Source organism: Aquarana catesbeiana, linkage group LG03 (genome assembly GCF_042186555.1).
Source record: "Aquarana catesbeiana isolate 2022-GZ linkage group LG03, ASM4218655v1, whole genome shotgun sequence".
Taxonomy (NCBI): domain Eukaryota; kingdom Metazoa; phylum Chordata; class Amphibia; order Anura; family Ranidae; genus Aquarana; species Aquarana catesbeiana.
The window spans coordinates 281,336,901-281,354,414 of NC_133326.1; positions in this window are offsets into that span (position 1 = coordinate 281,336,901).

Here is a 17,514-nt window from a genome sequence, read left to right on the forward strand (position 1 = left end):
ATGGGCACAGTAGCTGTATTTGATGGGGCACAGTGGCAGCATTTGATGGGCACAGTGGCTGCATTTGAAGGGCACAGTGGCTGCGTTTGATGGGCACAGTGGCTGCATTTGATGGCACAGTGGCAGCAACTGATGGGCACAGTGGCTGCGTTTGATGGCATAGTGGCTGTGTTTGATGGCACAGTGGCTGTGTTTGATGGCACAGTGGCCCCATTTGATGGGCACAGTGGCGGCAATTGATGGGCACAGTGGCTGTGTTTGATGGCACAGTGGCTGCGATTGATGGAGGTTTTTTTCAGGATTTTTCAGTTTGTTTACACCCCCCCAAAAATTTTGAGCACCAGCCGCCACTGAGTACAATTCATGAAGAAAGTACATTCCAGTTTTCCTGTTGTATAAGATTATACTTGTAAAGAATCAAACTATGTACTCCCTAGAATTCTAATGCTTTACATTTGCAGGGCAAAAAAAACTAGCACTGCAATTCAAATACATTCATTACATATACTCTGTGTGCAATGTGGTGACAGAGTACAATGAACATGACCATAAACAATGTAAAGTGTACATAAACCTTTAGGTCTGTTAAATTTCCATTTGAACGTGTTTTGTTATATCTGTTTAATAAGTGCAAAAATACCCGTTGATCACATCATAAATTCAGAGCTGTCCGGTGTCCTGTGTTATTTTAAGGAAAGTAATTAACCCTCTCAGACCCTATCTTGGGGCTACAAAATGATTAGCCTTTATGTTGTGGAAATATAAGAATAGGTGGGTCTAAGTAGTTTAGCAAAAGAAAACTGTTTTAGAACTTTAAGGCTTCATGTACACGGGATGTTTAAAAACCTCTCCTGAACACTGGAACTTGACAGCTAGTAGCTGACGGTTAAAAACGTCCGTTGTGCCGCGTTTACATGCCGCATTTATGCGTGTTTAGCCGCGTTTGTGTTTAGGAGCATTTTTACATTGCAAATGGTCAGAAATGTATCTCCATTGAAAACGCCTATAAACTAAACGTGGCTAAATGCGAGTTACTGCGTTTAGATGCGTTTGCACGCTGTTACAAGCATTTGGCGTTTCAAATTTCAATAAACTTCCGTCCTGAATGCAATTTTTTGCTTAAAAAAAAAATGCCACTAAACTCAACTGTAGGTCCAAGGTTTTCTCGGGCCAATCAGTGTCAGATTTGACCTGTAGTACCAATGGTGTTGGAATGCAACATTGACATTTTTTTTACTGTTGGAATTTCTATTTTGTTCCTGAATATTAGTCTGCTAAGGACTGCAGACAACAGCAGGATGAGGTTTTCTACTTGGAAGCTGTGAGAGGTAAGAACTTTTCCATGCAAGTTCATGGTGGGGCTCCAATCATATAGGACTTTTTCAATTTTTTGGAAGCTGCTTTAAATTTGATCACGAAAAATGGGAATCACCATGTTTGGCATGTTTCAAGTAAATTCTCACTGTTCAGTGAGTTCTGGAGAACAGTAATTGGATTTTATGTTTTGATAAAATATTTTATACATTTGTGTAAATCATTAAATAGATTACCGAGGTCATTATTTATGTATTTTACTGCAGGTTTGAATCTGGTTGCTGTGAGCTGCCTGAGTCAATTCTTCCCTCAGAAAGTGCCATAAATTAGGTCTCCTATCATTGTCAGTGATGGGATGTCAGGAAAAGGCAGTTAATTAATTCTATTTTACTTCATGCATAAAACCATGAAATAAAGCAGAATCTAGGTCATAGAGCATTTTCTTCTCCTAATATACTGTATAATCTACCAGATGCTGTTTTGCATATTCCAGTCACATACTGAAACAGATTAGTCCTACTAAAGGTTTATGCAATGATTGTTTAATAAATCTAAAAATTGTGGTCAAATGGGTTCAAAATAGCCACAAGTGCATAATGATTCATTAAGCTATGGGAGCGCAACTTGGCGTTTTCCATCTCCGACACTTTTGTTTTCCATAGCTTTTTATTCTATTGTTTGAAGCACAAGAATGAGGAAAATGTTATACTTACCTAACGGTAATTTTCCTTTCCTGATGCAAGCATGACAGCATATACGTATGGGTAGGCTCCGCCCCCTGCCCTATCACAGGACCGGTTATACTATAAGATTAGGTCTCCTCTCTACCTGCAGCATTCTTGTAATTTAGTATCACTGCGAGGCCTTTTGTTTTTCTTTCTTTCATTTTTTTTTTAATGGGCGGGACCTATATGCTGTCATGCTTGCATCAGGAAAGGAAAATTACCGTTAGGTAAGTATAAAATTGTCCTCATTCCTGACACAGCATGACAGCATATACGTATGGGTTGTACCAACTCCCCAGACGACAAGGGTGGGTACTGCTGAAGTGTTTAGTTGAGGATTAGATCTATCCCCACTAACATCTGAGATGTATTGTAGTTAAGGCTGCTGGTCCACAAAAATGGACCCCCAGCGTGTTGAATGTAGACCAGGTGGTAGTTTACATATTAACTTTGGAGGGACTCCTTTGGAGTTTCGCCCATGGAGGCGCAATCAGTTTGGAAGAGCAGTCTCTGCCCTTATGTGATAGATTTGTCCTAGCCATCTAAGCCCTTTGACTGACTTGATCCGCACCCCTGCGATTGTCTTCATTGGACGGTGCTTGTCTTCTGATGTCGTAGGCCTGATGAGCCTATCGTTTTGCTTCTTGAAGAAGGGCCAATTCTATGTCTCTCTTCAACCTTGAATCTATTTTCAATGTTTGTGGTACTTCAAACACTTTAGTTTGAATAAGCCAGAAGGATGATGTTCTAACCCAGGTTGCAAAGACACCAACCTTTCTATAGTGTTGGAAGAGACTAGAGCCATTTTGCCTGATAATTTCAGCAACAAGGTAGTTTATGGCTTGACACTTGGATGTCTGAGATCCTTCCAGACCTATTTGCCATACAGAATACTTATTCTGTGTTATTGGCCATGTTGAGGATGTCTTATCCTTCTGGATGGAGAGTGAGACTAGAGGGTTATTTACGAAAGGAAAATCCACTTTGCACTGCAAGTGCACTTGGAAGTGCAGCCGCTCTAAATCTAAGGAGTAGATCTGAAATGAGTGGAAGCTCTGCTGATTTTATCATCCCATCATGTATAAGCTAAAATGCTGTTTTTTATTTTCCTTGCATGTCCCCCTCGGATCTACAGCGACTTTACTTCCAAGTGCACTTTCAGTGCAAAGTGGATTTTCCTTTAGTAAGTAACCCCCTATGTATCTCACACTATTTGGAAGACCCCATGGGGGGAAAGAATAATCTGCCCAGGTCTTTCGGACATGATTGCCAAGATATGCAACTATTGCTAGATCCCAGAGAGTGAGGACACGACTGAGTTTCATGTATCTTTTGATGCTGTCTCAAGGCTTACTTGTATACAATTCAATCCTTACAGCAAGGAACAGAGAATTCCATCCTTTAAATTCTGTAGTTTTTTTCTCATATCTAATGTACTTGAAGTCTGGAGTAGGCGCTCTGACCTCTATAGGATTTCAGACACTAAAGGTGAGACCTCCACTTCTTGGTCTCCAGCATCTAGATATAACTTGTATGGACTTGGAAGATACCGTTTGCCACGCTGTATGAGGTGTTGGACCTCTGGAAGGAGAATAGGATGATATTGTACCCGCTTATATCATGGCCTGCAAGCTACAGGGCCATTATTGTTATCACCACTGAATGGCTGCGAATCCGCACAAGGATCCTGGAGACTATTAGGTTAGTTTAATATACATATTGGCTAATCTACAGACCCAGCTGGCTGTCATTAGTTTCTCTGCTTCCACCTCTGGGAAGGCACCCAGGTTACTGTCAGACCAATATCTTGATAGCCTTACTTGTTGCCGATCCCTTGATCAGCTTGTTGGTTTGGAGACTATCCCTTTGTCATCCAACGGCCTTTGTACCTTACGCCGTCTGGCAGAAAGTTCTAGAAACCCTACCTAACAGGCTGGTAGACCTGACTGGGAGATACCTCTTACAGAAGTTGACTATTTCTACATTCATACTTGACAGCGAAGATAGGCCTTCCCTATTTTGCTGAGTCTTTGCAGCAAAGTTGAGGCTCTTTTGTTGTGTTTCAGAAAGACTTCAGTCTGCGACCACTGCAACTCTGACTTTTGGACACCTTGTCCTCCATCGACATGAATAACCCACGAGTAACAACTTGTGATGATTGATATGCCTAATAGCTGATACGCTGAAAGATTAGTTAGCTTAGCAACCTCCTCAAAAGAGCACTTGTCTCCTCTGTGGAGTCAATGTTACTGATGTAGGAAATAAATCTTTCCTTACTACAAAACCAGTTAATACAGTTGTCAACCTTCCCTTGGGCCCTTCGGACCACATGGGTTACTACAGGCTACTTTATCCCTCTTGTGACCGTGGGATGCAACCAATGGAAAAGAGCTATTTGTTCAAGTGAGATACTTACTGTTGCTCTCTCTGAGGGTAACTTTATTGTATTTTTTCAGAGATTCAGAACTACTTCCCAGTAGGTCATTGTTGTAATGAGACTAGTTGGTCTCTAGATGATGGCTCCTCCCGACTCGATCAGAGTCTGTACTAGGACTCTTTTCCCAAAACCTGGAAGTCTTTGCGCCAGTCTGTTGCCAGTCTGTTGAGGATAGACTTGCGTCTATCCTCAACCTCACCCACTATGCAACCATGCGATTATGCAACTTGCAAGATCTAAAGACCATCTACAGTCTTAGCCTAGGTTTCCACTATTGCGACCTAAAATTAGTGCGATTTTACTGTAATATCTATGCGACTTGAATCGATGCCTGTGTATTCTTGATGTCCATGGCCCCAAGTTAATCACAGTGGGGTCAAAAGTAGTGTAGGGACTGCATTGAAGTCGTTGCGACTTGGAGTCGCACCGCTATAAACAATACTCCTTGAAAATCATGGGGTATGATTTGTGGAGGCCAAGCCTTACTGATGGCTGGAGAGATTAATTGCAATGATGGCTTTTGCAATTTTGGATCCTCGTCCTTCTGCTTGTTATTCAAGTCTTACTTTTGGCCATGTAGTCACAACCCTTGTGCACTAATGCGTCATGGAGGGGATGCAATGAATTGGCAGAGAGGAATGAAAATTCCATCAGTTTCCTTAATGCACAGGACCCACGGATCCTAAGCTCAAATTTACATATAACTGTCAGCTGACCCTACTGGGCGGCTTGGGCTTAGGCAAATAAAGATGATTATTGATTCTTTATTCTCCGCTATAGTTCTCCCAGGTTTAGCCTGTCATTCACTCTTCGTTACTTTGCCTTTTGGCAATCCTCTGGTCATTGGCGTTTAAGATAAGGTATTAATCCTCCTTCTAGATAAAACCAGATCCGACTTGAACAGTCACCACTCTGACTTAAAGCGGCATGTATTTAGTTGTGGGATGAGCCATAAGGGTTCACTGACCACAATGATTACTGGAGAAATAACATACAGTCTTGTATCCGCAGTGGCTGAACTGCATCATTGGCTACTCTATTTTCAATCTAGGATCCGCCATCATAGAGAGTTTATCACTGACCAGAGCTCTGCTTTCATCCTGTCTTTTGTCCTGACAGTCTGGCTACTGACGTGAGCTCAGTCGCAGGTCACAAAACACTTCTTAACAGTAGTATGAACCTTCTTCATCTCTGGCTCTATTTTCTGTCCCAGGGCCTCTGCAAAGGATATTGTTTCTTCTGTTGGAAAAATGGCACCTTTGGTTAATCTAACTAAAGTCCGACGGACTAAAACCAACGCTAGGGCAGCTATTGGCTACTGGCTGTCAACTTCCTTATTTTAGTCCGGTCGTACGTCATCACGTATTAATCTGTCGGACTTTGATGTGATCGTGTGTTGGCAAGTCCGTTCGTTAGGAAGGTTCATCGGAAGTCCAACGAAAGTCCGTTGGATAGACCGTCGGACCAGTCAGGTCGAAAAGTTTGCTCGTGTGTACGCGGCATTACACAAGCAGTTTACATATTGCTGCAGGTAAGTACTACAGAAATAAAACTAAGCAGATCTTGACTTTTATTTTAGCACCAAGGTCAGCATGTAAATGCATAGAAATAAACACATAACAGTCACTATGGACAGCCAGTAAGATTCGCATGTGTGATATATGCTTTTCAGAAATGCAAACTAACAGCATACCTAAAGAAAATAAGTCAAGACTGTAGGGCCAGGCTTGTTCAGTTAATAGGAAGGCTTCAGCCCACAACAGCACACCTGCTATCAGCATTAGCAGTTTTGCAGACACAACCGCAACCCTTCAGAGATGCAATCTTAACCACATACTTGCAGCAGTAACTGAATAATATGGATCTGTGCACCTTGTGGTGCCTTACAACCTGCATGCTTCATGTCCAAACAGAAAGTCCAACGAATGTCCATCCATGGTGTCATGATAAAGGAGCAATCCCTAGAGACCAGATGCCCTCACCCCCCCTTTCTTCCTGGATCCTGAGGGTGGAGGTCTCCCCCATATAGGCGTTCATGTCTGCCTGTACAGTGGGGAGCTTTGACACAGGAGAGGCTTGAACCTGTGCGGCTTGGTCAGAAGCGTCTGACAAGGTGAGGGAAAAAATAAAATCCTGCTCTCAGCAGTAGCATAACCGGCTGTTAGCAGTGAGGAAAAAAAGAGAATGCTGCAGGTAGGGAGGAGACCTAATCTTATAGTATAACCGGTCCTGTGATAGGGCATGGGGCGGAGCCTACCCATTTGTATATACTGTCATGCTGTGTCAGGAAAGCATTCTTAAACAGAAGGAATCTGTATGTCTCACTTCTATTGCAAATCCCCCTAAAAAAAAATCCTCATTTTAATAAAGTGAGTGAAGTTATGCAAATCATTCCAGGGAGAACTGTGGAGGTTGTTTTCTTTAATATAATGAGTATTCTGTAGATGTGCCTCGTATTGTTAGTTATTGCAGATACATATGTACTTATATGTACTTATCTACTTACTTACATACTTAGTCATCATATACTGTATACTGTGACTGCTTGAATAAATACTTCATCTCTTGTCCCCTGCATACCCATGGACGTTGCCTATTCTTGAATGCCTCCTCAGCTACCTCCTGTACTGCTCTCTTTGTTTGATCCTCTCTTTCTTTGGAATAACCAGTGTGAAGATGTGATGAGATGTGATAACAGAGCCATAGCTGAAAACTGTATAAGTCAAATTGTCCTTTTTCACACACTGTGGTGAATATAGCAATAACTTTAGTCATCTTGTATTTTAATTAATTTACATGTGCATTAGACATCTGATAATGTATGCACCTTTAATTAATTTGTGAATATTTGCTGTGGTGACTAAATTACAGATCTACCAGTGTAAATGTCATATCACAAAAAACAACTGTCAGTTCAATTTAGAAAAGGTCATCTTTGGAGACAATGTAATTATAATATACTATAGTCATATATAAACTGATTACATGTCCCTCATTTATCATAGCTAGGGACATTGGCTTTATTGACTGGAAAGTTAAAAGCCATCGTACAAATGAAGAGTTGCAATGACATGATTTTTACATTAAAGCTATCCATAGCTGTCCATACAATTACTGTACTGTAGTGGGCTGCAATATTTATTAATTTAATAATGCATTTCCAGTTTTTGGGAGGCTTCTATAATGGTGCTGTAGATTTTCATAAAAAAAAAAAAAAAAAATGAATTGTTTCTTCTGGTGACCCATATAGAAACAATCAAATTATCAAGCCCATATAGGATTTTGTTAAGGAGTATATGTTTATGGGTATAGGATAGTAAATGGATCCTAGCAAGCAGTCATCAGAGGTATATGGGTAAATTTACTATAAAACGACCAGATACATTTTAATAACACAAAATAAGATTAGTCTTAGTGGCCAAGTTAAAACTGTGATTAAAACTGTAAAAAACTTATATATACAGTGGGGACAGAAAGTATTCAGACGCCCTTAAATTTTTCACTCTTTGTTATATTGCAACCATTTGCTAAAATCATTTAAGTTAATTTTTTTTCCTCATTAATGTACACACAGCACCCCATATTGACAGAAAAACACAGAATTGTTGACATTTTTGCAGATTTATTAAAAAAGAAAAACTGAAATATCACATGGTCCTAAGTATTCAGACCCTTTGCTGTGACACTCATATATTTAACTCAGGTGCTGTCCATTTCTTCTGATCATCCTTGAGATGGTTCTACACCTTCATTTGAGTCCAGCTGTGTTTGATTATACTGATTGGACTTGATTAGGAAAGCCACACACCTGTCTGTATAAGACCTTACAGCTCACAGTGCATGTCAGAACAAATGAGAATCATGAGGTCAAAGGAACTGCCTGAAGAGCTCAGAGACAGAATTGTGGCAAGGCACAGATCTGGCCAAGGTTACAAAAAATTTCTGCTGCACTCAAGGTTCCTAAGACCACAGTGGCCTCCATAATCTTTAAATGGAAGACGTTTGGGACGACCAGAACCCTTCCTAGAGCTGGCCATCCAGCCAAACTGAGCTATTGGGGGAGAAGAGCCTTGGTGAGAGAGGTAAAGAAGAACCCAAAGATCACTGTGGCTGAGCTCCAGAGATGCCGTTGGGAGATGGGAGAATGTTTTAGAAAGTTAACCATCACTGCAGCCCTCCACCAGTCGGGGCTTTATGGCAGAGTGGCCCGACGGAAGCCTCTCCTCTGTGCAAGACACATTAAAGCCCCCATGGAGTTTGTTAAAAAACACCTGAAGGACTCCAAGATGGTGAGAAATAAGATTCTCTGGTCTGATGAGACCAAGATAGAACTTTTTGGCCTTAATTCTAAGCGGTATGTGTGGAGAAAACCAGGCACTGCTCATCACCTGTCCAATACAGTCCCAACAGTGAAGCATGGTGGTGGCAGCATCATGCTGTGGGGGTGTTTTTCAGCTGTAGGGACAGGACGACTGGTTGCAATGGTGGGAAAGATGAATGCGGCTAAGTACAGGGATATCCTGGATGAAAACCTTCTCCAGAGTGCTCAGGACCTCAGACTGGGCCGAAGGTTTACCTTCCAACAAGAAAATGACCCTAAGCACACAGCTAAAATAAGGAAGGAGTGGCTTTGCAACAACTCCGTGACTGTTCTTGAATGACCCAGCCAGAGCCCTGACTTAAACCCAATTGAGCATCTCTGGAGAGACCTAAAAATGGCTGCCCACCAATGTTTACCATCCAACCTGACAGAACTAGAGAGGATCTGCAAGGAGGAATGGCAGAGGATCCCCAAATCCAGGTGTGAAAAACTTGTTGCATCTTTCCCAAAAAGACTCATGGCTGTATTAGATCAAAAGGGTGCTTCTACTAAATACTGAGCAAAGGGTCTTAATACTTAGGACCATGTGATATTTCAGTTTTTCTTTTTTAATTAATCTGCAAAAAATTTCAACAATTCTGTGTTTTTCTGTCAATATGGGGTGCTGTGAGTACATTAATGAGGAAAAAAATTAACTTAAATGATTTTAGCAAATGGCTGCAATATAACAAAGAGTGAAAAAAATTTAAGGGGCTCTGAATAATTTTCGTCCCTACTATATATATATATATATATATATATATATATATATATATATATATATATATATATATATATATATAGTATCTCACAAAAGTGTGAGTACACCCCTCACATTTTTGTAAATATTTTATTATATTTTATTATATCTTTTCATGTGACAACACTGGAGAAATGACACTTTGCTACAATGTAAAGTAGTGAGTGTACAGCTTGTATAACATATAGTGTAAATTTGCCGTCCCCTCAAAATAACTCAACACACAGCCATTAATGTCTAAACTGCTGGCAACAAATGTGAGTACACCCCTAAGTGAAAATGTCCACATTGGGCCCAAGTAGCCATTTTCCCTCCCCGGTGTCATGTGACTCATTAGTGTTACAAGGTTTCAGGTGTGAATGGGGAGCAGGTGTGTTACATTTGGTGTTATTGCTTTCACTCTCTCATACTGGTCACTGGAAGTTCAACATGGCACCTCATGGCAAAGAACTCCCTGAGGATCTGAAAAAAAGATTTGTTGCTCTACATAAAGATGGCCTAGCCCAGTGATGGCTAACCTTGGCACCCCAGATGTTTTGGAGCTACATTTCCCATAATGCTCATGCACTCTGCGGTGTAGTTGAGCATCATGGGAAATGTAGTTCTGAAACACCAGGGGTACCAAGGTTCGCCATCACTGGCCTAGGTTAAAAGAAGATTGCCAAGACCCTGAAACTGAGCTGCAGCATGGTAGTCAAGACCATACAGCTGTTTAACAGGAGAGGTTCCAATCTGAACAGGCCTCACCATGGTCGACCAAAGAAGTTGAGTGCACGTGCTCAGTGTCATATCCAGAGGTTATCTTTGGGAAATAGACTTATGAGTGCTGCCAGCATTGCTGCAGAGGTTGAAGGGGTGTGGGGTCAGCCTGTCAGTGCTCAGACCATACACTGCATCAAATTGGTCTGCATGGCTGTCCTCCCAGAAGGAAGCCTCTTCTAAAGATGATGCACAAGAAAGCCCGCAAACAGATTGCTGAAGACAAGAAGACTAAGGACAGGGATTACTGGAACCATGTCCTGTGGTCTGATGAGACCAAGATAAACTTATTTGGTTCAGATTAAAATTATATAGAACGTCCTGTGAGCCTCCACTAATAATAATAAACCAATAAATCCTCTTTGAATCAGTCGCAAGCGGTAAACATGTCTCATAAACCATGTAAAAGTACTAAAATCGCATTAAAAACGCTGCGCTATCAAAGGTATAAGCAAAAAGCCTCTGAACTGGTAAAAATATATCCTCTCACCCCCTGAGGAAGATACGAAACTCCCTTGTAACGACACATGTAGGGGAAGGGGACAGGACGGCACGCTTAGCAGATCAGCTGTTAGGAGCGATCAGCATACCATCCCGTTACCGGCCGGTTTCCATCATTCCTTTTTTGCTTGATGTAGAATGGTGCACTGAAGCGCCTGGATATTGTGAGTACCCTGTGTGGGACCTATTTTTTGGTTCAGTAAATTGCATAAGCATACTACACTATGACATCCCTTTTTTTATTGATTTACTGAGGCACATGAGCGATTGATCCAGGATCCTGGACATATTGTTGAACCCTGTAGTGGTTCCAAAGCGTGTATTGACCAAGCTTAACAGCAAGGTCACACACCTTAAGGTGAGCCTTCATTACATGGGGGGAGCACCTGAGTGAGAACACAGGGTCTGATTATCGCATCACTTTCACAGCATACTGAATTGCATGGAGTGTGGAGCACCTGTAAATTGGATCAATTTGAACTTTGCACAGTGCACTTAAGCACTCTTTTATAATTCCAGTATTTGGATCTATTTAGATTTCCACTGACTTATTTGCTTTAATATTTTTTTATCACTATATAAATGCACATTGTCACTTTATTATTTGGCTATTAAGCACGTGTCTTTTTATATATTTTTCATCATATATTTTATACATTATTATAACCACGGTATATATTTTTACCAGTTCAGAGGCTTTTTGCTTATACCTTTGATAGCGCAGCGTTTTTAATGCGATTTTAGTACTTTTATTTGGTTCAGATGGTGTCAAGCGTGTGTGGTGGCAACCAGGTGAGGAATACAAAGACAAGTGTGTTTTGCCTACAGTCAAGCATGGTAGTGGAAGTGTCATGGTCTGGGGCTGCATGAGTGCTGCCGGCATTGGGGAGCTACAGTTCATTGAGGGAACCATGAATGCTAACATGTACTGTGACATACTGAAGTAGAGCATGATCCCCTCCCTTTGGAGACTGGGCCACAGGGCAGTATTTCAACATGATAACGACCCCAAACACACCTCCAAGATGACCACTGCCTTGCTAAAGAAGCTGAGGGTAAAGGTGACGGACTGGCCAAACATGTCTCCAGACCTGAACCCTATTGAGCATCTGTGGTGCATCCTCAAATGGAAGGTGGAGGAGCGCAAGGTTTCTAACATCCACCAGCTTCGTGATGTCATCATGGAGGAGTGGAAGAGGACTCCAGTGGCAAACTGTAAAGCTCTGGTGAACTCCATGCCCAAGAGGGTTAAGACAGTGCTGGAAAATAATGGTGGCTACACAAAATATTGAAACTTTGAGTCCAATTTGAACATTTTCACTTAGGGGTGTACTCACTTTTGTTGTCAACGGTTTAGATATTAATGGCTGTGTGTTGAGTTCTTTTTAGGTGACAGAAAAATTACACTGTTAAACAAGCTGTACACTCACTACTTTACATTGTAGAAGTGTCATTTCTTCAGTGTTGTTACATGAAAAGATATAATAAAATATTTACAAAAATGTGAGGGGAGTACTCACTTTTTTGAGATACTGTATATATATATATATATTACCCATCAGGACAAAAGTTTTTCTTTGAAGAGACATAGACAGATAAACCATAACATTTTGACCACATAATATAAACCATTGGGGCATGAACTCCTCTAGACCTCTGAAGGCATTCTGTGGTATCTGATACCAGGCTGTCAGTAGCAGATTCTTTCTGTATTCCTGTATTTTGCGATCCTCCATGGATCAGACTTTTTTCCAGCACATTTCACAGATGCTCAATACCTCAAACTTGTTGTGTACCTCTAGCCATTCTTGAATTCATCAGAGCAGGCCACCTTGTTCAATTGCTTTGTGGTCCAGTTATCATGCTGACATGCCCATAGTAGGCACCATTTGCTGTAGACATGGATCAGTATGGGCACCCTGACTGGTCTGTCCAGCCCTATTCGCAACAAACTGCAATGCACTTTGTGTTCTGATACCTTTCTTTTGGAGCCACGATTAACATTTTCAGCAATTTGAGCTACAGTAGCTCTTCTATTGAATCAGACTACATGGGCCAGACTTCGCTTCCCATATGCATTGAAGAGCCTTGACTGCCCATGAACCTGTCGCTGGTTTGCTGGCTCCTTTCTTGGACCACTTTTAGTAGGTCCTGACCACTACAGACTGGGAACACCCCACAAGAGCTTCAGTTTTGGAGTTGCACTGACCTAATCATTTGGCCATTACAATTTGGCCCTTGTCAAAGTCTCTCAAATCCCCACACTTGACTATTCTTGCAACACATCAATTTAAGGGACAGCATGTTCTTTTTTTGAAAGGTGTTTATTTAGTTTTCAGCAATACAACAATACAACAACATAGCAGTATGGCATTCAGCATGGATACAATAGGCGTTTATCATAGGAAAACCATACTTTGCATATCTCCTAGGCCATTTTGCTATAATAAAGGTCTGAAAGAGGAGAAACAATATCTCCCGTTCCCCAAAAGCCAAACTAGTGACCGTTAGGGGCGGGGGATTCATCATAGGCCATATCTGGAAAACACATTTCCACTGATTTAAATACAACCAAAACAAAACCATGAACACTCATACAACACATACACACATCATTCATACGAACCTAAATCCCACCAATATCTCAATATGTGGTGAGAGCCGTCTCTACCACAGATATAGAACATATCACATAGCTTATATCTTCCACAACAGTTCTTTTTTCCTTCACATTATATATAACCTGTCTCCATAGGGACAGCATGTTCACTTGCTGCCTAATATATCCCACCCACTTTCAGAAGCCATTGTAACAAGATAATCAATGATGTTACTCACTTTACCTGTCAGTGGTCATAATGGAATAGCTCATCGGTGAAAATTTGCCACACGAAATTGTGTACAGTGATGTAAAACAATTATCAAAATGTACTAATACAAGGACAAGGCATTCCAAAACACTGTTCTCATTTCTTGCCCTGTTAAAGTGGTAGTAAAGTCACTTCAGAAAAGTAAAGAAATAGGCCCCTCTGCAGGTTTAAATCATAATGTACTAGTATGCACTGTAGACTTACAGGCACAAGGAGCCATCCAGCACTGTGCTGTCTCAGTGCTCCCATGTTCCACTGGTCTTCCGGGTTTACTATCTTCACTTGACTGGGACATTTATAACAGAAGAGACCTCTAGGGTCTCTTCTGTTATAAAAAAAGCTCTGCCTGTCAGCAAATTTTGTATTTGTGAGTTTACTACAACTTTAAATTCTGCACTGCCTGTCATTGTATGTATGATCTGGAATCTCCCTTTGTTTTATAGAATGACTTTCTGTTTTATGGAATTGAAGGTTTTATTTAATCTGAATTGTGCGTTTTTTTCCAGAGCAGGCTAATGTACTTGCATTTCTTTCAGCTTAGTATTATGAAAATTACATCGACTTCTTTCTTCATCAAATGACTTAACACTCCAATTACAGAAAATCTGTGGAAATTATATTACTGCTCCGAAAGGAGTAAAAAAGTATTTCCAGCATGTTAAAAATTACAGAAAACTACTGTTTAAATATTGTGACAGCATTTAAAATACATAGCTATAAATAATACACAACTATACATTGCAAAGTACAGAATTCTGGAGAAGGTCGCTAATCGAGCAAATTAATAATGTGCAGTGCATTTTTCTCTGTTTTGTTTTTGATAGGTAAACGAATGTTCTTAAAGGTTGTTTCCACTGCTTGTGTGCTTGTGAGAAAGTGTGCCGCTTTCACATTGGTGTCCAGAACAGAATATGAGAGGTTGAAATGCTAAGGCCCCCAATCAGTCAGTTGATATTTTACCCCTACCATTATATTTAATTTTTTAAATTTATTTATTTCAGGTACTTCTATAGCGTCATCAATTCATGCAGCGCTTTACATATACACTGTACATTCACATCAATCCCTACCCTCAAGGAGCTTACAATCTACGGTCCCTAACTCACATTCATACACATACTAGGGCCAGTTTAGACCGGATTCAATTAACCTTTGTCTTTGGAGTGTTGGAGGAAACTGGAGTACTTGGGGAAACCCACGCAGACACAGGGAGAACATGCAAACTCCAGGCAGGTAGTGTCATGGTCAAAAGTTTATTTCAGAACATGGTTTGTGGTGATCAAAAATGGATCTGCTTCACTGGAGTCAATAGGCAGAGACTCTTGGGTACCCTAAGCTATAAGCAGTCAAATAAGCTATAAGCAAATTTTTACATGTTCCCTGTCATGAAAAAGAATATTGCAGTATTTTCACTAGAATTTTCCTGGCCATGCACCTAGTGACATAATCATTAAATATAATAATTACTTCAATTAAATTATCAGATCTAAACAGTTTGAGCCAAATAGGCAATTTTGAAGAAAGAAACCAATCAATCCTGTTAGAAAATCAAGTTGAAACGTTGTATATTTTTTATTTATCCATATACGTACAGACAAATTTACTTGATTTGATTTTTATCCATTTTCCTTCGCCAAAAGGAGGAGAGGTGTTTGTCCCTTAAGTTCTTTATGATGTGTTATACATGTTGCGTTAACGTAGTCCATTGAAACGAATGTGCTGCTAATGCACTCTATTGCCGTGTACACAGGGGCGGACTTTTCGACCGGACTGGTTTGACGGAACGAATCCGTCGGACAATCGGACTGTGTGTAGGCTTCATCGGACCTTCAGCTGACTTTTTCTGTTGAAAATCAGACGGACTTTAGATTTGGAATATGTTTCAAATCTTTCCGATGGACTCGAGTCCGGTCGAAAAATCAATTCGTCTGTATGCTAGTCCGATGGACAAAAAAGGACGTGAGGGCAGCTGTTGGCTACTGGCTATGAACTTCCTTATTCTAGTCCCTTCATACGTCATCACGTTCATACCAACGGACTTTCGAACCGACTTTAGCCCGTTCGTGTGTGGGCAAGTGCGGCCACCCGAAAGTCCGTCGGACGTTTGATGCTGAAAAGTCCGCCCGTGTGTACACGGCTTAACATGCCAAAAATCAGATGTGACTCTTTTTTTGTAATGCAACACACTACCATAGTATCTTGGGGCAGTGCATTGGGGTGTCATTCAAAATTATTGGCACTACAACACAGTAACATGCGTTACATGTATGTTACATGCGTTACTCATGACCAGCATGTCACACAATGCTAACAGCAGAGACAGTGCTTTGAAAAAGTATTCATACCCTTTGAAATTTTCCACATTTTTTCATGTTACAACCAAAAACGTAAATATATTTTATTGGGGTTTTATGTGATAGACCAACACAAAGTGGCACATAATTGTGAAGTGGAAGGAAAATGATAAATGTTTTTCAAAATTTTTTACAAATTAATATCTGAAAAGTGTGGCGTACATTGGTATTCAGCCCCCTTTACTCTGATACTCCTAACTAAATCTAGTGGAACCAATTGAGAAGTCAATTCAGAAGTCAACTAATTAGTAAATAGAGTCCACCTGTGTGGAATTTAATCTCTGTATAAATGCAGCTCTTCTGTAAAAAAATATCCCAAGCTTGGAACATCTCATGGAGCACTGTTCAATCCATCATCCAAAAATGGAAAGAGTATGGCACAACTACTAACCTACCAAGATATGTCCATCCACCTAAACTGACAAGCCAGGCAGAGAGCATTAATCAGAGAAGCAGCCAAGAAGCCCATAGCAAAACTCTGGAGAAGCTGCAGAGATCCACAGCTCAGGTGGGAGAATCTGTCCACAGGACAACTATTATGCACACACGATCGTAATTTCCATCCGAAAAAACTTGGATGGTTTTTCCGAAGGAATTCCGCTCAAGCTTGCCTTGCATACACACGGTCACACCAAATTCCGATTGTCAAGAACACAGTGACGTACAACATGTACGACGAGACTAGAAAACAGAAGCTCAACGCTCAACCCAGTGCGCCACCCTTTGGGCTCCTTCTGCTAATCTCGTGTTTATCTTGTTTTAGTAGAAGTTTGGTGAGAGACAATTCCCGCTTTTCAGCATTCGTGTTTTTCAGTCCGTTACTGCTCTTCAGTTTGTGCTTGTGGGTTTGTATCTGGTTTTCAGTGCATATAGTCAGTTCGTATCTGGTTTTCAGTGCGTTCTTGTCCGCTCGTTTCTGATTTTCAGCTCGTTCATGTTGCGGGTACGTGCTCGTCGTTCATGCTGTGCGGGGGCTTGGTGTTGGGGTTCTTGCTTTGACCAAATGTGTCCAAATGTTATTGTTGTCCTTAAATTCAGGCAGAGTGCTAGAGGATTTTTTTGGGGTCCAAAACTCATTTATAACCCCCCTAAAATGTTTCCAATGGGCCATCAAGGGGGTGAGGAATCTGATAAGTGGACCTTATATTTTTGTCTTTAAAAACCGCTTAAAATAAATATTATACTGATGTTGGCCAAGAATGTTTGTGTCTAATCTGCTTGCAATGTTATGTGTAAAAGTGCTAATAGTTATTTTTTCTTTTTTGACTCCACGGTTTCCTTCAAAGCCACAGGAATGGCAGACTGTGGCTTCCCAATTTGCTCATCGTTGGGACTTTCCCAACTGCTGAGGGGCAATCGATGGGAAGCACGTCCGCATTGTCCCACCACCCCACTCAGGGTCATACTATTTTAACTATAAGGGGTTTCATAGTA